We start from the raw sequence: 24,945 nt of genomic DNA on the forward strand, positions 1-24,945 counted from the left end.
AAGACAATACAAAAACAATGTTAGGGCAGTCAAAGCTGTGTTACTTTATAGTTGATGTAAATAACCAGTTTCGTCTAAAAAGTTGAACAACTCCGTGAATGGCACTAGCGGGTCGTCTCCTAGTAGTAAGGAGGGGTGTAGAGGTATATGCAAGGTATCTAGATTTTGTAAAAGTTTCCGTCTCTGTGTTTCGGTATGTGGACATGTCATAATAATGTGCATTACAGTAAGTGGTTCATGGCACTTCTTGCAAGTTGGTGGGTTTTCTTTTCGAAGTAGAAAATTGTGTGTTAGATGTGTGTGCCCAATTCGAAGTCGACATAAGATTACCTCATAGAACCGCTCTTGGTGACTGCATGATTTCCACTCGCCAAGCAGGGGTTTAGTCACATGTAACTTGTTGTTTATGCACGAGTTCCATTCCTGTTGCCATCTTGACGCAAGGGCCTTACGAATCGCTTGGATACTGTCTTTGTATGGAAGTGTTGTGCGAGTTATGTTTTTGAGAGCTGCCATGGACGCACATCTGTCTGCTGCTTCATTCCCTGGTATCCCAACATGGCTTGGGACCCAGCAGAATCGTATGGTTCTTCCGTATTTGTTACAAAAGACCATGTTTAAGATATCACCAAGTAGGGGTTCGCAGGCGGAATTTAAATTTAAAGCTCTCAGTGCACTTAACGAATCAGTATAAATTATAGCATTTTTCAGCTTCTCGGTGATAATTTTTTTTTACTGCTATCTATATTGCATAAACTTCGGCGGTAAAGATTGAAGCAGAATGGTGCATTCGAATACTAGTTTCCCAATTTTTCGTTGCGATTCCCACGCCCACATGTTTTTGTGTTTTAGAGCCATCAGTGTAAAATTCTGTGTAATTTTTGTATTTTTCTTGGATAGCTCGGAACTCTTGTATTATGTGTTCTTGTGGGGTGTCCTTTTTCTTTAGATGTGTTAGTGTCCAATCACATAACTGTGTGAAATCGCACCACGGGGGCAATCTTTGTGGTCTTTCAGCAGCTTGCAGTACCTCTTGAGGAATATCATAAGTCTTGCAGTATTCCTCGTGCCGTAAAAGAAGTGGCCGAATCATGTTCGGCTTATTAGTGTAATGTAAGCGTGAGTTGCATTGTGTGACGATATTGTAACATAAGTGCTGCGGTGATGACTGAATTTTGAGTACATAAGAAAAAGTAAGTAACGCTCTGCGCTGCTGTAAGGAAGGCTCATTACAGTCAACGTATAAACTTGGGACAGGTGATGTCCTGTAAGCACCACTTGCTAGGCGTAGTCCAAGGTTATGTACTGGATCAAGTCGTCGAATGTAAGAATGTCTGGCTGAGCCATAAACTACGCAGCCGTAGTCTAGAAGGCTACGCACAACAGACCGGTAAATACGTAAAAGACATGTTCGGTCAGAACCCCAGTGCTTATGGGACAACACTTTAAGGATATTCAGCGCTTTATTTGTCTTAATCTTTAGTGTGTTTATGTGGGTCAGGAAATTCAGTTTGGTGTCAAAGGTTACTCCTAAAAATTTGTAATGTTGTTTGACCGGTAGTGTGGCGTCATTTATTTTCAGGACTGGGTCGCAGTATAGCCCACGTTTCTGAGAAAATAAAACAGTAACTGTTTTCTGGGTGGAGAAGCAGAAGCCATTCTTGTTAGCCCATTTTGCAAGTTTATTTATTGTGATCTGAAGCTGCCTCTCACAAGTTGATAAATTTGAGGCACGGCAAGCCACTTGCAGGTCGTCGACGTATATAGAGTGCATAACAGACGACGGTATAACCTTATTAACCGAGTTCATTTTTACAATGAAAAGTGTTGTGCTGAGAACACAGCCTTGTGGAACACCATTTTCCTGTGCAAATGTACGAGAAAGTACTGTGCCGAGACGAACCTGAAATGTTCTATTAGACATGAAATCAGCTACGCAGTTAAGCATTTTACCACGGATGCCGAGGTCAGCTAGGTCTCTTAAAATTCCATATCTCCACGTGGTATCATAGGCTTTTTCTAAATCAAAGAAAACTGCCAGACAATGTTGCTTGTGTAAAAATGCATATCGAATTTCATGCTCCAGTCGGACAAGATGGTCAGTGGTTGAACAACCCTTTTTATAACCGCATTGGTGAGGGTCTATTAAGTTTCTTGACTCTAAAATGAACGAGAGTCCTTATATTAATAATGCTTTCATATGATTTTGCCAGACAGCTGGTCAGGGCAATGGGTCTGTAGCTACTTGCGGATGTTGGGGATTTACCAGCTTTGAGAAATGGGACTACTATTGCTTTTTTCCACTCTTCTGGCATTCTCCCAGATTCCCAGATCAAATTGAAAAATTCAAGGAGAGCCTCTACAGATGCTTGGGATAGATGTGCCAGCATGGAGTAGTGAATACGGTCGTGACCTACCGCTGTTCTTTTGCCAGCTGAAAGGACTATGTTTAATTCCTGCTGTGTAAGGGGGGCATTGTACAATTCATTTGTCGCGCCAGTAGTGGGCAGCTTCTGTTTTTCAGCAGACTGTTTGTACTTTAAAATTCTTTTGAATAATTATCCGAGCTGGAAACATTGTGGAAGTGTTCACCAAGTATATCAGCCTGTTCTTGTAGTGTTGTTTGTGTACCTGGACTTGTAAGGAGCGGTATTGTATACGACGAGTAATCTCCCTTAAACTTCCTCACCTTTTCCCACATTTGTTTAGAGGTGACAGAGCTGTTTATCGAAGATATGTATTTCCTCCATGATGATTTTTCCGCCTGCCTTCGTATAAATCGTGCTTTGGATTTGGCCTGTTTGAAATGTAGGAGGTTTGTATAGGTCGGGTATCTTCGCAAGATTCCCCAGGCCCGATTTTGTTGTTTTTTTGCTTCTGTGCACTCTGGTGTCCACCAGGGGTTAAGTTTTTTGCGTACAAGGCTGGATGTTTGGGGAATGGCCTTTTCTGCCGCTGAAATTAAAACCGCAGTGAACCTTTCATTGATTTCGTTAACGCTTAGCTGAAAACACTTGTTGGAGCTTTGCATTTTCTGTAAAGAGTGTCCAGTAAGCAAGGTGTACCTTCCAGCGACGCGGTTTACAATTTATAATGGGTGGTGATGATGCGAGTTTGATGATAGCAGGGAAATGGTCACTGCCATACGAGGTATTCAGTACTTTTCCATTTAAAATCGGTAAAAACAGACGGTGAGCAAAAGGCTAAATCGAGGCAGCTAAAATTGCGGGAGCTTGGTGAAAAATACGTTGGCGCACCTGTGTTCAAAAGACAAATGTTATTAGTTAAAACGAAATCTTCGATAAGTTGCCCTCTTTGATCATTTTTATCGCTGCCCCAAAGGGTACAGTGCGCATTAAAATCACCTACTAAAACAAAAGGCTCCGGCAACTGGTCTGTTAGATTTTCCAGGTCTCGAGTTGTGAAATGTGTATGTGGTGGAATGTACAGTGAACAAATGGTGACAGTTTTATAGGATAAAACGGTGACGGCTACAGCCTCGTACGGGGTATTTAATAAAACGTTTCGTGTAGGGATGCCGCTTTGCACAACAATAGCGACTCCCCCAGATAGACGGCTGGAGTGTTCGCGGTCCTTTCGTATGACAGTAAAACCTTTAAGGAAATGTGTATATTTAGGGCCTAGATTTGTTTCCTGTAAGCAGAATGCTACAGGTGAGAGGTTGTTTATTAAGTCTTTAATGTCACCTAAATTGTTGATCAGGCCTCTACAATTTCAATGTATGATAAAAGCCATACTGATGGTATTGAAAATATTAACTCATGTATATGGATTCAAAAGTTGTAGGTGACATGTGTTAAAAGGGATGTGCTATTTGCGAGAGCGGTAACCACTCAGGTTACCGGTCCCTTTCTCGGCGCAGTTACAAGAAGTTTTTCCTTCTTGGTGCGCTCCAGAGAGCGCGGATCTTTTGGCGTCAATGGTGCCGGGGTTTTCGCGTCGACCTCCATCGCCTTCTCCGAGGCGCTGGATGATCGGGAGCCAGGCGCCGAAACGCACGTCTCGGGCCGTGAAATTCGGTTCAGCTTTGGGCCTTGCGACACTGTGGTCTGCAGGCCCGTCTTCGATGATGATGGCGCAGCACTGGCTGCAGCCATCAAGGGGGCGGATGGAGTTTCTACGGGCACACTGTGCGTGGACCCTGTAGACTCCTGAAACCGGTGTGGCGCTGCCCCCTGCCGCGCCGCACTGGCATAGCTAACTTGAGGTAAGTGCCCTAGCCTTTTCCTCGCTTCGTAAAATGAGATTTTTTCTTTTACTGTGATTGCGATGATCTCTTTTTCTTTTTTCCAGCAAGGGCAGCTCCGTGAGTAAGCTGGATGGTCTCCCTTGCAATTGACACAAAGTGCTGGAGCATTGCAATTGTCTGAAGGATGGTCGTTGGCACTACACTTCGCGCATGTTTCTTTACCTCTGCATGATTGTGATGCATGACCGAACCTCTGGCACTTGAAGCACCGCCTCGGGTTCGGTATGTATGGTCGGACTTTGATTTTCAAGTATCCTGCGTCGAGTGAAGTGGGCACAGTACTGGTTCCAAATGTTAGTATTACGTGTTTCGTGGGGATCTGTTGGTCGTTTCGCCGAAGTGTAATTCGCTGTACTTTAATAACATTTTGCTCTTGGAAACCTTCAAGCAGCTCTTCATCACTGAGATTCAGGAAATCTTCTTCTGATATTACTCCTCTGCTTGTATTTAGGGAGCGATGTGGGGAGATTGTTACATTAATGTCACCGATACTGGTGAGTTGGGCGAGCTTTTCAACTTGGACTTTCTTTTTCAGTTCGAGGAGGAGGTCTCCGCTAGCCATCTTTGTGGCTTTGTAGTCAGGTCCAATCGTGTTTACGAGGCATTTCGATACAAGGAAGGGTGAGAGTTTTCTTACGCTTGTGTTGCCTTCACTATGAAGGACATGGTACTTTGGGAAGGTGTCTAGGTCGGTTCGGAGGGTAAATTGGAAGATTGCATCGGTGCGACCTCTTTTCAGAGGCCGATCTGAAAGTCGTGGGAACGGTTCTGCCATAATATGGTTTCAAAATTCGGCGGCGGTGGTAGCCACCCACCACCGAGCCCAACAAGGGGACGCTACAGGTTAAGAGAAACCTGCAGACGCCAGCTATGCACCGCCACTATAACCTAATGTACATACCCAAGACTGGATACATTACACACGGTTAACCCTTGCCGCCCAGAAATACGGAAGTAAGAAGAAGCGAAAAGAAGACAGGAAAGATTTAAAGCGAGAGAGAAAGACGAAGATTGGAGAGGGGGACAGGAAAAGGCGACTACCGATTTCCCCCGGTTGGGTCAGTCCGGGGGTGCCGTCTACGTGAAGCAGAGGCCAAAGAGGTGTGTTGCCTCCGCCGAGGGGCCATAAAGGTCCAAACACCCGGCATCGGCTCAACCCCCAGGATCCCCCTTTCCCCGGACACGGCTAAGCCGCGCACGGTTAGACGCGGGAGGGTCCAACCCTCATGTGCTCGGGTCCGTGGTGTCGCAACACACCAAACGCCTGCTGACGCAGGCGCCCCTGCGGGGTCATCGCGTGATGAGGGACAGGAAACGGAAGTTCGTCAAGCGAATGACGGTTCTAGGGCACAATTTGGCGGGGGCACATAGATGTTTTCGGCAAGCAAAAGCATCTTGAATCCGGCGGGTTACCCCTACGATCTGCTCAGGGGCCTCTAATATGCGGCCATACAAAAATGGCTTGATCCTAGGTTGACACTGTCGAACGACCCGCGTGGCTCTCAGCCTCAGGCCAACTTGTGTCCACTCTGCGATAAAGCCTCTGCATTGTTCGAACGTACTCGAGCAAGCCATGGTCCTGGTGTTGCGTTCAAAAATCAAGCTTACACTTGACTTGTAGCTCCTATACATGTGGTAGAAACTATTATCTGAAGCGCGCCTCGAATTCTTTCCCCGTTGGAAAAGAAGACTGGAGTCTCCTCAAGGCGCTCCGCCTTCCCGCAAAACTACTGCCAAGACTTGAGCCAAGACAAACGCTTCCGAGGCAACAGTGGCTCTGGCGCGTAGATTGAGCTTTTTGAGGAAGTCGTCCACTGATGCCGGACGTTATGATCTGTGTATTTTGTCAGCTCAACGAGTGGTTGCAGTTGCGGTTTGGTTAAACAGCTGCGCGAATGATTGGCGAGGCAGCCCAAATGGTCAAACAGCAAAGATTTGCGAAACACCAACAGCATAATAAATGGAATAAGGGGGAGGCAGGAGTGAGTGTTAAGGGGGATGCAAGAACATAAACACGCCGCTTTTGTATTTCTAGTTTTGTATTAGAAGAAACAGGTAGCACGCGTCCACTCGTAATTTCTCACAGGACTTCTCGGTAACAGAGGCAATTCTGCAACTACTTGTTAGTTCGACTTTCTACAACGTAATCTTGGTTATATTTCCTAATCCTAATAACCGCGTTTCTTTTTGTTAGAGAATGGAAATATTTTAACTGCGCAAGAAATAGGGACAAAGCAGGAAAATGTGGTTGATCCCTCTTATATAGGAATCGGTATAGAACACGAAAGTGAAACGTGTCTTCACAGAAGTAGTGTAATGTTTATTGCACATTGATATATAATGTCTATTGGTGTTTTGTGGCTAAAGCGCCCTTAGGCGTTGATGCACCCACGCTGACGTCTGGTGGCACGTCTCCTCCATCACGACTACCAACGTCGATGACCATGAGCAACCGTCGTGCATATGGAAGCTGCACTACGCTGCACACGCTAGCACAACGCGAAAGACGAAGCACGTAACTGACACACTAATACAACGCGCAAGACAAAGCACGTAACTGAATCGTCACCGAGTCAAATCAGCGCGTACAGCGCGTCGTAATTGCAGCCTCCGCGATCAACTTCAGAAACATTTTCAGAGCTAATTGCGGAGGCCACGCTCCGCTGTGCTGAGTACGGTGAACGCCACCTAGGTGGCGTTGGTAGTGCTTCTTGATGCCAGCGTCCCTTCGAATGCTGGCATCGAGGCGTCGTAGTGCTGAGACCACCGAAGCGTTCACTGTCGGTGCGCGTTAGTGTCATAATGCAGTACTTCTCTTTTCTGCTCGTAGGCGGCGGCACCGCCCCGAGCAAGAGCGCGGGTACACGGAGGAGTGTTAGATATATAAGGCGCGTCTGTGCAGCTCTGTGCAAATGCGTTTGTGGCGAAATGGGTTAAACGCTCGGCGATCTATCGTCGCGGACCGAGAGGTCGTGGGTTCGATTTGCAAATTTTGCATGTTTGTGGAACTTTTTCTTCTGGTTTCTTTCTTTGTATTATGTTCTATGACGTATTTCCGTGACGGAAATACGTCATTGACGTATTCACTGACGTATTTCCGTGACGGAAATACGTCAGTGAAGTCTTGGTGGACCCCGGCATAAAACACTTTCGTGTTAAAAAATTATGCTTGAAATTATGCTTGAAATTATCCTGTGACATTAACAGCTGACAACACTTTGTAAAAACATTCCGTAGCGTTTATTCATTATTTCTTTCTTAAGTTTTAAGCACGTATCGTTTAAACTATGCTTGTGTTTTCTCATTTTCTTCAAACGCACACCACTTCCAAAGAAAGCACTTCTCTTTCACAGGACCAAGCGGAGGTGGCGGAAGCAAGCGTCCAGGGGGTGCCTCGGGCAATGGCCCACCGAAGAGACCAAAGATTTAACATTAGTCGTTGACCGTATAAGGCGGTGCGGCGTCAAATATTGTCAAAATAAAGGATTTGCTTAATAGCCTTGCAATTTTCCTATTATTGACAATCCTTTGTCAATAGTTTCTAAATTAGGCTTATGTGTGTCGCACCGATCAAAACTGTCGTTGCTATGCTTATATAGACTTTTGTCTCTAGGCAATGCTGCGTCATATAATGGACGGTGTAATACGTCTTCGGGTTGTATGGTTTTTTATTTACATTCGTAACAGCTTCTTGATCTTCCTTATAGCATGGCACAACGAACAACAGTTACGGTCATGTGAACATTGTACTAGAGAGCGAGCAAGATAATCCGGAGTAGGTTTCATACTCAGAAATAACTTTAGTCTGCTATAAACAATCATACTATTACCTAAGAAGACAGTAAATAAAATGTTGATTGTACATGATAGACGCATGCTTTTATTTTATTTCCCATTAATAAATTAATAAATAAATAAATAACCATGGGTATGGTCGTCATTCTATTTAACCCACTAGAAGATATCCTCTCACAAATGAATGTCGATGATGTGATTATTATTTATTAGAATGTAAGGGTGGTACAAATTTTTGAAGAACTCTGATCCGGTCCTTGTACATTGCATTCTTTTTTATTTATTTATATTTTATTTCTACATCACACAGCCCAACTTAATCGGGAAGTCCTTGACCCCCTCGAATGCCCCCTAATGACCGAGTAGTACTCGCCTTGGATCTTAAGGGGGAATTTGACAACGTAACACACGAGATCATACTCACTCACTCAAGACATTCCGATACATACGCCAAATTCTCACGGATCGACATTCCTACAGCTGCATCCAATACAGAGAGCACGGTCCTTACCTACTCGGCACGCGGGGTAACCCCCCAAGGCGCGGCACTTTCCCCACTACTCTTCAATCTGATCATGCATGCACCTGCCGGTCCAGCAGGGTGGTGTCGCCGGCATGCAGCACGCCCTCTACGCCGATAACATCAACCATGGGCCATGCAGAGCTGCATAGGGCACATTGAAACCAGTCTGCAAACAGCGGCGATGATACTAGACCGCTACGCCCGCAGCTGTGGTCTTCAATGTTTCAAAAAAAATTGGAATTTGTGCACCTCCGCCCCTCGACAAAGGGCACAACTAAAATCTCTCTGTCTCTTGACAGTGGTCCCATACACGAAGCTGACGAGATCTGGGTACTCAGACTCTACATCTACAAACACAGATGGCCAGATACTACATTGGCCAAACTCCGTAAGGTGGGGGACCAGGTGGGCAGTATGGTCCGCGCCGGGTTTCCAACAAACGCCGGCGTTTGCGAAGTAAGGATGCCATGCGGCTGGCAAACGCCTTCGTGACAAGTAGAATTCTTTATTCGACTCCTTACCTTCACTTACGGAAACAAGAGGAGAAGGCCCTTGAGGTCATCCTCCGCAAAATTGTTAAGCGTGCCCTGGACCTCCCCGTCGCCACTCCCAACAGCCATCTTATGGCCTTTGGTGTAGTGAACACTTTCTGGGAGCTCCGGGAAGCGCACCTTACAAACCAGTACACATGCCTGTCGCAAGCAGAGTCAGGTCACCGCCTTCTTGCTGGACTCCAAATCTAACAAACCATTCCCATGGAGGATTGGTTTCGCATCCCAGAACGGTGGATACTCGCCTTCCACGTGTGACCTCTTCTAACCAAAATGTCACACGAAGATCATAATTGCCGGCGCCCGGCGTGCGCAGAAGTCCTAGCACCACATTATGGCAACTAAATAGGTGTATACTGCGTGGACGCCTCCGGCCCTCACCACGGGAGATAGTGCACGACCAGCAGTAGTTCACTACAGCAACACAGATACCGGCCTAGCTTTTAGAGCCCGCAATGCAACACACGCGGAAGAAGTCGCCATCGCTCTCGCGGCCTCACAACCCGATTTGAAATACATAATCACCGACTAGTGAGAGCCTGTCCGAACTTCGAACAAGGCTGGACCCCCTTTCTAGCGTAAATCTACAGAGATTGCATACGGGATACGGACCCCGTACACCGTTAACTGATATGGGCCCCTGCTCATCAGAGGTTAGCCGGAAACGAGGCAGCCGCCCACGCTCTCTCTCACCGGGCTGTTTTCTCTTCCGCACCCGATCAGGAACACGATTTTAATCCTGCCTATACCTTTAAAGATATTACAACATCCTATCAAGACAGTCATCGTCTTTACCACCGCCCATGTAAAGGCCTTAAGAAGGAAGATTGATTGATGTGTGGTGCTTAATGGCGCAAGGGCCAAGTATGGCCAAAGAGCGCAATGACAAATGGTAATGAATTGTTCATGTATTATAAATGAAGTGATTGAATTGAGTTACATGTGTAAATTTAGTTTGGCTGTAAAGAGGCCTAAGAACGGGTCGCTGTAAACTGCGTAAAATATAATGACAATGATTTATAAAATAAAAAGTGCATAAAAGTTTCACTACGATAAACTGATGTAATAAAGACATACAATAACTACTGTCTCCACAGGGCTCTTGAAGTAGAGAGCTCAGAGGTATGTTCTATAAAGAGTAATGTCACTGCAGCTACAGCCTCGAAGGCGAGGCTTTGCTACATATGACCCGGCCAAATTATTTCTAAGACGTTCACTTCATCTAAAAAGCTAAAAACTGTTTCCAGGTTAAAAAGCGGTTCGTTACTAAGAAAAAATGCTGGGTGAAGTGGAATTTGCTGGCGATCCGCAGAACGGAAGTAATTTTTACGCTCAGCTTCTAATTCTCTACACTGGACTAGGACATGGAGCACTGTAAGGGTGTCGCCACACCTTCGACATGATGGAGGATCACTTCCAGTCAATAGGTAAGAGTGGGTGCCGAAGGTGTGACCTATTCTTAATCGACAAAGGAGCACTTCTTTGTATCGTGCTGTTTTTTCGGATATCCAGTGCCCTAATTTAGGTTTGATCAAGTGCAGTTTATTGGCTACCTGGGTATCCCACTCTTTCTGCCAGTGCTTCTTCAGCTTATGCCGTACGTATGGTTTAATGTCTGTGGCCGGAATGGGTATGTTTATGTCAGTGTCGCTAAAAGCTACCGAAGTGGCGTTCTCGTCAGCATCTTCGTTGCCTTTTATACCACTGTGTCCAGGTACCCAGCATAGGATGATTACTTGTTTGCCCATATAAGCTGAGCATAGCAATGCATAGAGTTCGTTAAAGACAGTGTTTTTATGTTTTCGTAAACTACACTCAGAGAGTCCGTGAACACTACAGCCCTAGTGAGAGTCGTTTCAGTTATGTGTTTTACTGCAGTAAGGATCGCGTATGCTTTAGCCGTAAAAATACTGGTATGTGGGTTAAGTGTACCGGATAGTAAAAGCGATGGTCCTACAGCTGCGTAAGCAACACCGGCAGGAGACTTTGAAGCGTCTGTATAAAACTCAGCACAGGAATATTTCTCCTGAAGCTCAAGGAAATGTGAATGTATATGTGCCTCAGGTGCTTGTTTTGAAATTTCTACGAAAGAGATGTCACATTCGATAGTCTGCCACTCCCAAGGCGGTCGAAGCCGAGTAGGAGCCATTAGGACATTCTCTAGAAGACGGACGTCTGTTTCTTCGGACAGTGCTTTCAACCGGAGGGACAGAGGAGGCCTAGTGGCTGGGCGGTTATGGAACAGCCTGGTCGTGGACAAATCACGAGCAATTGAATGGCACGGATGATCTACATCTGATTTCACCTTCAAGGCATAGGAGAAGCTTAAATATGTCCTTTGGAAGTGTAGAGACCATTCATTACATTCAACGTACAGGCTCTGTACAGGACTTGTCCTGAAGGAACCTGTAGCAAGGCGGATACCCAAGTGGTGGATAGTATCTAACATTTTCAAAGCACTAGGTGTAGCAGAATTGTAGACTGTGGCTCCGTAGTCAAGGCGTGATCGTATTAGACTTTTATACAAGCTTAGGAAGCATCTCCTGTCGGCTCCCCAGGATGTCCGTGACAACAGCTTCAACAGGTTCATAGTCTTAAGGCACTTCGCTTTAAGGTACTTCAGATGGGAAATAAAGGTTAGTTTATTGTCTAAGATGATGCCTAAGAATTTATGCTCGGAGCTTACAGATAGACGTTCCCCATGAAGGTCTATAGCGGGATCTGGTAGTACACCTCTCTTATTGGAGAAGAGTATACGCATGTACTTTTTTGCGGGTTTAGCTTGAAACCATTCTCATCCGCCCATTTAGACAATTTATTTAAGGCAAGCTGTACTTGTCGCTCGCAGGTACTAAGATTACATGATTTGAAACCCATTTGGATGTCATCCACATATACAGAATAAAACATTGTACGTGGTATGACAGTTTGGAGCGAGTTCATTTTGACAATAAATAAAGTACAGCTCAGCACACCACCTTGTGGTACACCAGCCTCCTGCGTGAATTGTCGAGACAGAACGTTACCAACTCTAACACGGAACGTGCGATCAGAGAGGTAGCTCTGAATCACATTTAACAAATTGCCTCGGACTCCCATTCCAGCCAGGTCACGGAGAATTCCAAAACGCCAAGTTGTGTCGTATGCCTTCTCCATGTCTAAAAATACTGATAGGAAAAACTGTTTGTGTACAAAGGCATCACGGATATTGGTCTCGATGCGGACGAGGTGATCTATTGTGGATCTACCTTCCCTAAAACCGCATTGTAAGGGATCGAGTATTTTGTTGCTTTCAAGAAAATGGACGAGGTGCCGGTTAATCATTTCTTCAAAGATTTTGCATATACAACTTGTCAGAGCTATTGGCCTATAGTTACTGGCCGAGGAAGGGTCCTTGCCTTCTTTGAGAATAGGAATTACGATTGCTTCTTTCCAGGCGGACGGAATGTAGCCGGCAGATAACATGGAGTTAAAGAGTGACAGTAGTGTTCTGTGGGTTTCAGGGTGTAAGTGTTTTATCATTTCGTAAAGTATTCTGTCACTTCCCGGAGAGACTTGTTACAACAATTGAGTGAAGCCTGAAACTCTGCCATGCTAAATGGACGATTGTATGCTTCATTGGCTGTGCCTTTCCGACCCAGAGGTTGTCGCTCTGCTTGTCGCTGGTATCTTAGAAATGTATCTGTGTAATGGGATGTACTGGAAATGTGCTCGAAATGTGCTCCTAGACAATCAGCCTGGTCCTCAAGTGTGTCTCCTTGTGTGTTTACTAAAGGTAGAGGATGGGTTTCGCGGCCTTTTATTTTCTTAACCCTGTTCCAGACTTTCCTTTCGTCTGTATAAGAATTAATGCTGCAGATGTATTTCTGCCATCTTTCCCTTTTGGCACGGCGGCACGTTCTTCTACCTTCCGACTTTATTTTCTTGAAGATGATAAGGTGTTCTGTAGTCGGCGAGTCACGGAGGTTATTCCAAGCCTTATTTTGTTTCTTTCGCGCTTCCCTACATTCATCGTTCTACCAGGGAACACGTCGTTTAGAAGGCGATCCATTTGTTTGCGGGATACATATTGACGCTGCATCCACAATAAATGCTGTTAAATATGCCACTGCATCGTCAATACTTTGCATGCGAATGTTATCCCAGGTCAAATGTGTAAGGTCTCGGTATCGCTCCCAGTCCGTGGAGTCGACTTTCCACTGGGGCACATTTGGTGAGCATTCGTCTTGTTTTGTTAATCTTAAGATAATTGGAAAATGGTCACTCCCGTATGGATTGTTAACCACCTTCCATTCCAAGTAGGGCACGACTGTGCTTGACGCAATGCTTAAATCTATGCATGAAAATGTCTTGTTTGCGACGCTGTAGAAGGTTGGTTGTTTCTTATTTAGCAAACATGCACCTGTAGATAACAGGAAATTTTCTATCAGGCGCCCTCTGGCATCACATCGAGAGTCGCCCCACAACGTATTATGTGCTTTTAGGTCTCCAACGACAATGTACGGTTCCGGAAGTTGTGCAATAAAGCTTTCAAATTCTGTTCTGGAGAGTTGATAGCTTGGCGGAATGTATAAAGAAGTAATTGTCAGCAGCTTACCAAAAAGCACTGCTCTGACTGCAACTGCCTCAAGAGGCGTTTGAAGCTCTAAATGCTGGCAGGGTACACCCTTATCGACTATTATGGCGACACCGCCAGATGAGGCGAGAGCATCGTTTCGGTATTTGCAGTAAATGGCATATTGCCGCAGAAAGTTTGTGTGTGTAGAATTGAGGTTTGTCTCTTGCACACAGAGAACCCGTGGATTGAACTTGTGTAGGAGTTCCTTTATGTCGTCCAGATTGTGGAGTAGACCTCTAACGTTCCAATGTATTAGTTGTGTAGCCATACTGGAGGCGTATATTGCTGTGTGTAAAGAGCTAGACCGAATAGGCTCACGAGGCCTTTCCAGGCCCCGTGATACGTGATTTTTCTTTTTTCCTGGCGGGCTCTGTGGAGCTACGCCGTTCCTTCGGCGTTTGAGACACCGGAGGAGTGTTGGTTGCTTCCATCACCTCTTCAGAGGCGCTGGATGCCGCCCGCTCGGCGAGCACACTGGGGGGTTTTTCGGGCCTGTCTGCACGAGCAGTGGCCCTGGGACCTGCAGGCCCGGAAGTCTGCTGGCCCTTCTTGGTTGGGGCGGAGCAGCGCTTGCTGCTCCTGCCAGGGGGGCTGATGGCGTGACCGTTGTCACACTCCGTGTGACTCGGGCGGCCGCCGAAAGATGTGGTGCAGCCCCTCGGCGCGCCGCATCAGAGTAGGACGGATTAGGCTGATTGAAAGAAGAAAAACGCTTGCGCGCTTCTGGAAAGGAGATGTTTAGTTTCACTTTGAGTTCTATTATGTCTTTTTCTTTCTTCCATGTCGGACATGTTCGTGAGTAGGCGGGGTGGTCTCCGTCACAGTTGGCACAGTGGTTTGTGGAAGTGCTCACTTCTGAGGAATGGTCTTTAGATGCACATTTTGCACAGGTACATCGCCCTCGGCAACTTTGCGACCCATGCCCAAAACGCTGACACTTGAAGCATCGGCGCGGATTTGGTATGTACGGTCGTACACGCAGTTTACAGTAGCCGGTTTCAATCGTCTCAGGGAGGTTGCTTGTACCAAAGGTAATGATGACATGTTTGGTTGGGATTTCCTTACTGTCGCGCCTTATCTTGATTCTTTGGACCTTAACCACATTTTGTTCTTGCCATCCTTCCAACAACTCACTCTCACTAAGTTCAAGCAGGTCGTCATCAGAGATGATGCCGCGCACAGTGTTCATTGACCGGTGTGGGCCCACGGAGACAGGAATGTCCCCAAACGCCACGAGTTTTGACAGCTTGTTTTACTGGAGATTGTCACGGACTTCTAGAAGAAGGTCTCCACTTCCCATCTTAGTTACTTTGTAACCTGTGCCAATTGCTTCTGTAAGAGATTTTGCGACCACAAATGGGGATATCGTACGGACAGTCTTTGTTTCACTTTGGCTATGTATCACATGGTACTTGGGAAATGTTTCTATTGGTTTCATGCGGAAGTTGAAGGTTTCGTCGGTGCGCCCCCTTTTCAGGGAGCGATCAGGCAGCGGGGGAAAAGGGTTTGCCATATAAAACTGGAAAATTCGGCGGCGATGGTAGCCACCCACCACCGAGCCCAACAAGGGGACGCTACAAGGTTGGAATACCTGTAGACGCCAGCTATGCATCGCCGCTATAACCTAATATAAAATACCCAAGGTTGGATAGCTACACCAGGTTAACCCTTGCCGCCCAGAAATTCGGAAGTGAGAAGAAGTGACTAGAAGACAGGAAAGATGGAAAAGTGAGAGAGAAAGATAAAAGATTGAAGAGGGGGACAGGAAAAGGCGACTGCCGATTTCCTCCAGGTGAGTCAGTCTGGAGGTGCCGTTTATGTGAAGCAGAGGCCGAAGAGGTGTGTTGCCTCCGCCGGGGGGTCTTAAAGGTCCGAACACCCGGCATCGGCTCAACCTCCAGGATCCCCCTTTCCCCAGACACGGCTAAGCCACGCACGGTTACTCGTGGGAGGGTCCAACCCCCGTGTGCTCGGGTCCGTGGTGTCGCAACCCACCAAACGCCTGCTTGCGCAGACGCCCCTGCGGGTTTTCCACTTATATAAGACGTCACCATTATGAAATGCCTTTCAGCCGTGTTTCCGAAGATATGTTACGAAGAAACGTGTCTCCACAGCCTCTTCATCACTTTCGTATCTTCCATGATGCCAATATTTACAATAAAAGTGCAATGCCTATTCTGTTGTGTCGTAGCATTTCAGCTAATTTTGTGGACGGAATGCTTAATACCATTTCGTCTATTCGAAAAGGAAGCAAGAGGTTGGACACCAAGTGCGCTAACGTGCCTGCCGAATGTCAGTAATTCAGGGCACCGAAATTCACTTTGAGTTCTCAGCCAACGCAAAAAAGGTATGCGTGCTCCATTTACGTATATATGGCATCATATGTCGCTCTATGATTGACGAGCGTAGAGTTGTACTTGTGGTGCTTTGGCATGATTTATATCCTTCTGTAACCTTCATTGAATGAGAGCATTTTATAAAATACCGGGAAAGCACTTTATATAACTCATCCTATCATTGTACTTTATAAATACATTTTAATTTTAGACACCTGTTCTACGAAACTGTCGTGCTTTTATTTCACATTAACCTTGAGAATCTAATTTGCAGTGACAATTGATATCTGACTACTCGTTACTAATACAATATATTATAAAGTAAATTATTTGATTTGGTAATTGGTGGTGCATGGCTGTGAATATATTAAGAATTTTTTACGCGATTTCTAAAACAATGGTCGCACCCCTCTGATATCGTACATAAATGTACGCTAGCATGACTCGAACAAAGTATGGAAACCCATGCTACGAAAATGCTTTTCCGCAGAAAATGTGTAAAGATTTATGTCTAAAACTCTCATTTCAATTCGAACGTAGCCGAAGTTATTATATTGAACTGTAACTTAGCTATATTGTAGGCAGGAATGCTAATCAATATAGGCAGAGACCTCAAAATTTTTGTAGATTCACTTTGCGCGAATCTAGGAAAGTGTCTTGTACCCGACATATGTATTTCACAAAATACAACTAACGCTTGCATTTTTTTCGAGTACAAATATACGCATAACTGAACATGCATCAACAATGAATACAGACCTCCCGTGCAGCTGCTCTTTTTTGTGGGGTTATTCAGTAACATGTGTCGCAAGAGGAGGTATTTGAATATACCATAAGTCATTCCGAAACAATGTGTTCAGGTTCTGCGCCACTGTTACCGTTTATAAGTGTTCGGCCTTTGTTCTGAACGAAAGCCCTACAATAAATAATGCATTACCTAAAACGTTGCTCTTACAATCCTGCCATCAGATGTTTTCAGCCGAGCTCTAACGAGCAGGAGCGAAAACCCGTGGTATTTTCTGGAGCGTATTAGGTATGATGAACATCTCATGCTTCAATATCGTCATCATTTTTGCTGTTTTCACCAGCCTTTTGAAAACAACGGAAAAGGGAGGTACCTCGTGTGCACACGCATATAGATTGCATGACGATAGAATGCACACACATCCAACGGGGCAAGACCCTGCCATGCAGAAAAGAAGTAGCCCACCAGCCATCAGCAACGCAACAATGTCTGCACATGGAAACAGTGCACACCAGCGTAAGCTTGCTTCTTCTCTTTTCTTTTCCTTATATTGTGAAAGTAGTGGTTCAATGCGACCAAGCTACTTCAATAACATGGTTGAAATATGTCTGCAAAGATACAGCAGCCTCCCTCCTGCCCCGCATTGCACAGCGATAGATAAAATGGTGCCAGTGTCTGCCAAATCTATATAGGTTGGTAGGATTGCTACCATGTAATTATTAAACGCTAATCATAAGGCGGGAAGAACTATAGGAACGTGGCTTTTAGTAAAAATGTGCCGATTAGAATATAATTACACCCACTTACTTGGTCAATTTAAAGAAAGTGTCATTTTTTGTGGTGGAGTCAAACTCATGGAAAACTCATGTCCAATTTTTCTCGTTTACCAATTTTATGTTGTGGTTCTGATTAGTTGGTCCATCAGGTTAGAAGGATGGCTGTTCATGACGTCTTCAAGTATTTTGCTTAGGCAGAAGTTGCTGAATGCGAGTACCACGAAAAACAAAAACAACAAAAAACTTCATATCATTGTTTTATGAAGTGGCAGATTCGCAGACAGGCTTCGTGATAGGGCGCAAGCATGTTCTCGGCTTTCGAACCGTGGCCAGTGAGAGCGGTAGAATATGAAGAACTTATTTATGTGGTATTCAGCGGATGGGGGTGAGTGAAAAACTGTTATGAACAAAGCTGCTGTATGGTGGTTCCACAGCTAGTGCGAAGATTCATGCGCGGGCAGCCAAGATAGAAACAGTTGTTTTTTCCATGCCTTGATCGTAGTTTTGTGCTTCATATTTTCATAATTGCGGCACGTAATCTCATGTACTATTTATACTGTATACCGCCGAGGTCACTGCTTTGTTCTCAATTTTGATATACAGAGCGTCCCACCTAACTTGTGCCAAATTAATATATATATATATATATATATATATATATATATATATATATATGCTAGGGCTACGCAACTGGACAGAACCAAGGTAATATTACGTTCTTTGCTATATAGCTTAGAGCAAGGCGATTTTCTTTTTGTACCGCCAGATATGGTGAAATGCAAACACGAAATCAGGTGGATGGAAGATGGGAAACGTCTACGCAACGACGTCACGAGGACTGTGGCAATGCGTGATGCTTGTCGAGGGATGAATGGTGACACCAGGTGCCTTCACAGAAAAGTACGACACATATCTAAATGCATTTAGAGCGTCGAGGCCAAATGTGTCACAGCGGCACATTCCCTTTTATGGACTTCGACCAAGACTGTGAAAATACATATTTACCCAAGGTTTTCATAACCTAGCCCAAATGTGTGAAATCTTCCACAAAAAAAAAGAGAGAGAGAAACCATTGCATAGCATCCGGTATTCACTGAAGAGGTCTGTGTGTTGGAGAAACAGCTAAAAGCCAACATTATATCGAAAGAGATCATGTCGTGATGTGTTGTTTTTATTACACAAAAAAGATGTCAGCCTGATAGCAGCTGGATAGCAATGTTTTTATATATGCACTGCACGGCTCTCAAGCTATACCGAAATGCAAATGCAAAATCAGATGTATGGACGCTGTGAGACATCTACGCAGCTATGTCACGAGGACTATGGCGTTGTATGATGATTATCGAGGGAAGAGTGGTGATAACCGGTACATACATAGAGAAGTACGACGCATATCAAAATACATTTATGGCATTATGCCAGCTGTGCCACTGTGGAACATTCCCATTTACGGATACTGACCAAGAGTTCTAAATCTTGGTCACATATATTGTCCCAAGTTTTCGGTAACTTAGTGAAAATATTTGAAATATAAAAAAAAGAATTCCTCTGATATCAATTGGTGTTCAATGAAGAGATTTGTGTGCTTTCAAAATACCTACAGGCCAGCATTGTATGAGCAAGTTTTATGTCATGGTGTATTGTTTCATTACGCAAAACACATGTCAGCTCAATGGCACTACTTCTATATAGGCTCAGGATACTTTGGCACTGAGACTGCAGTGAACAGGAAACAGTGCTTACCGTTTCGGTGTTTGTAGGGAGCTTTCTCAATATGTGAAAAAAATTATCCTATTGCATGCCATTTAATATTGTTCTCAAACGAAGGAAGTTCGTGTTTCCCTTCCTTGAATAAATCATGTGTGCCATTTAAAGGTACTGCGCCTATTAAAAAGTGTTTATATCAGGGAGGCGTGTTTTCTTTGTATTTCTTCAATGTTTAAAATTGATCTGCGTACTGTAGTTTCCGTTGTGTTTCCATCCTTTCTATAAACTATTTGTACCATCCTTCTTGTAGACTCTATTTCCATGTTTTGTATAGGCTGTGTGTTTGCAACTTTCAAAAGCGATAGCTTTCTTTGGCTCTTCTCCCCACTTCGCAATTTGTGAGTTTCTGGCCTTTCTAAACAACTTCGTACACTAGATGTCACTAGTTGTTGCTAGAAATAAAATTAAGCAGAACTAATTAAATAATTCAAATTTCTTAAGGTCGCTATAGAACCCTCAACACAGCAAACAATCTCGATGCTATAATCATTCAGCCATGGACACTTCTTACCTTTCATCATTGGCTATGTCAATATATTTGTACACAGACAGAAACACTAGCACAGAAAAGGAGAAGCTGTAGGCGAGCTTCAGCTCTTCCAGATTTAAAAAAATTTCTTCGTCTGTAGGAATTTGGGTGCCTTTTGTACGATATTTTGGCCTTCTGTAAATGAGCATGTGCATTCTAAAAAGGTATTCTCGAGACGGGTGAGCTAATATCAGTATCAACGTGGTACACCGCCATTGTAGACAGACCTATTGTGTAAGTACGTCGGTCCTGGTCCTATTAGACCTCGAACACTTGCCTGGAAAAAAGAATCAATAAACTTGTACAAGGCAGCACATGAGATACATGGCGCACTAGGCACGTCGCATAGCAACAGCTTAATTACATAAAGTGAGTTAGCACATCTCCTAGATGACGAGGAACAAAGAAGTTACGGAGCGCGTTCGTCCTCGAAATTCACTGCGAGTGTCACATTGCACTTTGGTGTTGTGGCACATTTCTGCAATGTAAATTACGTCGTGTCTGTTTGTTGAACTCAATTCAATGATAAATATAAGTACCACATACACGGCGCGCCAGGAGCGCCTCAGGGCGCCATTTTGATCACAGAAAATTTAGCGCCCGCATCATGCATATGTGACGATGAAATAAGAAAGCGGGTTAGAGGTAAGAGGTGTCTAAAGAAAATAATACGGAGGAAAGCAATAAAGAAGGAGGTATGGTCATTTAATGAAAATTATAGTGAAAAACAATAGGCATATAACAACGTTTCAAATATATGAAGAAATATGTAATACGTGAGAATATATGTGTACTTGCGCGTTACTACATGACTTCTCAAAGTTGTTTCTGAAAGATATGCTCAGAGATATTTACATGGCTACGGTTTACAAATGTCGCAAAGCAAGGTTGTCTTTACGGGAATTCTATATTTCTCTCGTGTGGAAAATTGGTCAGTGCTTTCTAGTTTCTTCCGTGTTTTCACTCTTTGTTTAGACTGTGTTTCCAACATTTGTGTTTCCCCCGTGTCGAAGATTGGCCACTGCTTCTTAGTTTTCTGTTTTCATCCTTTGTATAGACGCCGTGTTCGCAACGATCTTATGTCGGCCATGTGGAAAATTGACCAACACTTTGTTTAATATTCCTACATCCTTTCTAAGAAATGGATATTTCAACCTGCATGTCGTTTTTCGTGCATAATTACGCACTACAGGGCTGAATACGTTCGTACCATCCTTAGTGTGCACTCCATGTTTACAGTAAACCAGCTGTTTGGTGTGCTTGCTAATACAGTATATATATATATATATATATATATATATATATATATATATATATATATATATATATATATATACTGTATTAGCCAAATTTTAAAAATATGTGAGTGCCACTTAACTGGACAAAGCCAAGGTAATGTTGTTTGTCATCGCTTGAACCAAGTCCGAATATTATTGGTATTTCGCCCAAATACATATTTAGTTATTATTAATTATTTATTTCAACAAAAAGTATATTCAGCAGAAAATTGTAGGTCCTCATTGAAAATTCTTTATTCATCCTTCTGATGCTAAATACGGGCTATCTAAAAGATTTTTCGAAGCGCTCAGGAACGCCCACAAAAAACGAGAAACTGTCACAACACGTAGGGTCGTTTTAATAATTCAATGCTAAACGCAATACCGTCAAAAATCACCAAGGGATGAGTTCTGCGGAATGTTTTATCTTCTTTGAGAAGTCCTCACGGCTGCATTGAATTCTTTTCTAAAGGATTGAAGCACAAGTGCATTTATGAGAGTCTCGTATGCCATCCACCGGGAGCCTGGACGCTCGGCTATTGTTAAGCTTTTGTGACATTCTTTTCTAACCATAAGCTTCAAGTGTTCTGCACATAGGCTTCCCACATTTTATTCCATTCCGTTCCTAGAAAAACCTTCACAAATGCAGGCATACAGTTAGCTGCAGCAGCCTGGGCACGCTCTCCGGCGGAAATGTGCCATACATAACCTTGAAGAATTCTACAGATCTGCCAATTGCATTTTGTTTTCTTTTTTTGACATCTAAGCAAAATGCTAGATATAAAATACAATCAAAATAACATTACAGCAGTGGCATTCTTATTGTATGCTCGATGACGTCACATGGGCAACCAGTGAGATCGCTTTCTCGGCATATGGGCTGTGATAAATAATCAGTAGAGGGACATCACTTTGATAGCCATAGGGGTGATATGATTGCTACTACAATAATATATGGACACTCCTGGCAAATTTTTGCCGCCGCCGGCGTCGACGTCGCCGTGAGGGTTCGTATAAAGTCCAAGTGCAATAAGATTGCTAAGGTGCGCGGTATGCAGCAGTGTGAGTAAAAGCACGCAAGGGTGAGCCAAGAATGCTTGGTGTGTCGGAACCTTCTAGCACACACAAGGGCGGAAGGCGGGCAGGGTTCGTTCTTAACTAATATGCGCGTGCACAACCGTCAGAATTGTTTCAAGGTCTTGTAGTCAGTTCACAGCGTTGTCACGATGCTACAGGGGCGCGCTAACTGAAAACTGTCAGGCATCCTATTTTTCTAGCTCAGTGAAACTCCGTGATTCATAATATGTTTGAGAAAGCATGAGCGATAAAAACACTAAAAGGGAGTGGTAATTTTTCTGGTTGATCCAGTAAGGCAAAAAATATACAAAAGGAAATCAGCGGAATATAATACGACGTAAAAAGAGAGGTAACAGACCGTACATTTCTCCAGTAAATCAAAATGCTGTAAATAGTGAAGAGTAAATGTATACTGGTCAGTAATGACCAACCATAAACGCAGGAAATGACTACTCAGTTTCTACAGGAAAACAAACCGGTATATTAAACATATAGTTTTTAATATAGCATCAGCGCATTAGACAAGTTAAGACTGAATAAATAAAAACTTTACTACGGTTAATGCTAAGGACAAAGTAGAAACAGAGTAAAAGATAGTTTATTTTCTGCTGGAGAAAGAAAGGTTGTATAGTACAGTAAATAAAAGGTCAACATACTATATGGTCCGAACAAGGGGGAGGAGAACACAAAGTAAATAGACAATCTATTTTTACTGGTCAATGCAGCGGGAAATTTAACACGAAGTAAACACAGGAAACAGAAAGTGGAGTTAAAAAATAAAAAAGGTAAATTCATTTTCAAGCGGTTGCATCCTTATAGAATATCGAAGATGGTGTCAACAAGAAGGCTTCCTTGAACTACCGTTATTTGTGTATACCAATAACACGTGTGCTTCTTCAGGAAATAAATTAAATTTTATTAACGCACAGGTTTTCGCATAGAATTAGAAAGGAATGCTAGGCGCAATAAAAATAAACAAAAATGGACTAAGAGCGTTTATGTACAATTAAGCACTCGCAAACTATTTATTCTCCGATGCCGCACTAGACACAAACCCTATACATGCGCATAACGACATAAGGAATAACGTAACGTCAAATTGATAAATTATCATAGATGCGAGTCTGCGCTTGTTCGTGTCTTTGTTTATTTCTCGGGTAATCTTGCGCCTCAACCCCCATCTAATCATATACCATGCAGCCTGAGAGCAGATGTTGCTTGTTGCAAACCTTGAACATATTCTTTAGCCTGGGCAACAAGTGCTCTATAAAAATGAATGTTTTTTCGCGCAGTATATATGCTTTGTTTGCAGGAAATATGCAGGCGCAAATTGGAATCAGCTAGCGCAAGACAGGGGTAATTGGAGATCGCAGGGACAGGCCTTCGCCCGGCCTGCAGTGGACATAAATATAGGCTGATGATGATGAGTATCTATAAATACTTTACCTGTTTTACTGCGATAGCAATTATATGGACACTCCAGGCCCAATTCTGCCGTCGCCGTCTCGTGAGGCTTCGTAGGAAGTCCAAGGGCGATAAAAGCGTCGCTGCATGCCGCATGCTCTATGTGCGAGTGATAGCGTGCGAGGGTGAGCCGGCGATCACGGCTCAATCTCGACAAGGGAGAAAAGCTGGTTGGAAGCGCGCTGTCTCATGTGGCGCGCAACGCTCCGGTGGGAGGGTAGGGAGGGAGGAAGGGGGGGGGGGGGACGCGTTCTACTCCGGGTGGCCCAGGCGGCCGCGCGCGCCCACCCGGGCCGCTGTGTCTTGAAATCCGTCTGCGTCGGGGACACAGTCCACCGTGCGCTGTGTTTTCGCGGCTTAGTGCTAGGCGCAGCACGAAGGTCAATTCGCTCGCTGCTGCAGCCGCGCTTCCTCAATCCAGCGTTTTGACAGCGCGTTCCCGCGGTCATCGTGTGAGATGTGTTTATGTTTGCTTGTGCGCGCATGACACCTTGCTTGTTCATTTAGTTAGTATGTATATGTTTACAAGTCATTCGTCTAATATAACTACTATCCTTACTTCGTATAGATGTCCGCTAATTTGCTATCGCAATCGATGCTTCGCCTTTCGTTCGAAACTGTGACTTTTTGCAAGAGGAATCGTAACAACCAATTGTATTTCTTTTGCAGCGAGAAGCAGAAAGAAAAGAAGCAACCATCTCGGGAGTCTCGTTCGTAATTTAGGAAAAATGTGTGAAGGTTGCGTGGGCGGGCGTTGAGCACCAATGCCACAAAAGCAGAACAATAAAAACAATATATGCACTTCAAAAATTTATCCAACTCGGAAACTATTGCAACAGTTACTCCATTGGCTTCTCCCAACGCACCCTACTTTCTGCAAGATCGCTAGAATGCTATTACAGCCCGCCCAAATGTAAGCAACAGCGATGATGACGACATGATGAAAAGGACAGTGATTTTGTCTGCCGGTCGCACGCCGCCAAGTTTCCGTCAGGTGGGTGTCCCTTCAAGCTTATAGAGCTCTCCTATTGGCAAAGCACCTGGCCGGGAGCGCGCTTGTACTCATTTTACTGGTAGGCACCCGGCCGCAGCTCAATAACCATTTGTTGCCTTAAAGAGGCACTGGTTAGCGTACCGAAAGATACTTTGGAGGCGTACGATTGGAAGTGGCGGGCGTTATTGGAATAGGCGCTTCTACCATGTGACGGTAAGTATAG

At 44.3% G+C, this 24,945-nt stretch overlaps 2 protein-coding genes and 1 long non-coding RNA gene across 5 annotated transcripts in view; 2 read left to right on the plus strand and 1 right to left on the minus strand.

Annotated features, from left to right (window-relative positions):
* LOC125945518 (uncharacterized) overlaps positions 1 to 24,945 on the minus strand; it is a 166,816-nt gene that overhangs the window by 91,939 nt on the left and 49,932 nt on the right. The gene's annotated exons all lie outside the window — the stretch shown is intronic.
* LOC125945521 (uncharacterized) overlaps positions 1 to 24,945 on the plus strand; it is a 162,047-nt gene that overhangs the window by 43,438 nt on the left and 93,664 nt on the right. The window lies entirely within an intron of this gene.
* Positions 16,026 to 24,532, plus strand: LOC125945524 (uncharacterized). Its single transcript, XR_007466967.1, has 3 exons — positions 16,026 to 16,104; positions 17,182 to 17,354; positions 24,398 to 24,532. It is a non-coding gene; the product is annotated as an uncharacterized LOC125945524 (long non-coding RNA).

Source organism: Dermacentor silvarum, chromosome 5 (genome assembly GCF_013339745.2).
Source record: "Dermacentor silvarum isolate Dsil-2018 chromosome 5, BIME_Dsil_1.4, whole genome shotgun sequence".
Classification (NCBI taxonomy): domain Eukaryota; kingdom Metazoa; phylum Arthropoda; class Arachnida; order Ixodida; family Ixodidae; genus Dermacentor; species Dermacentor silvarum.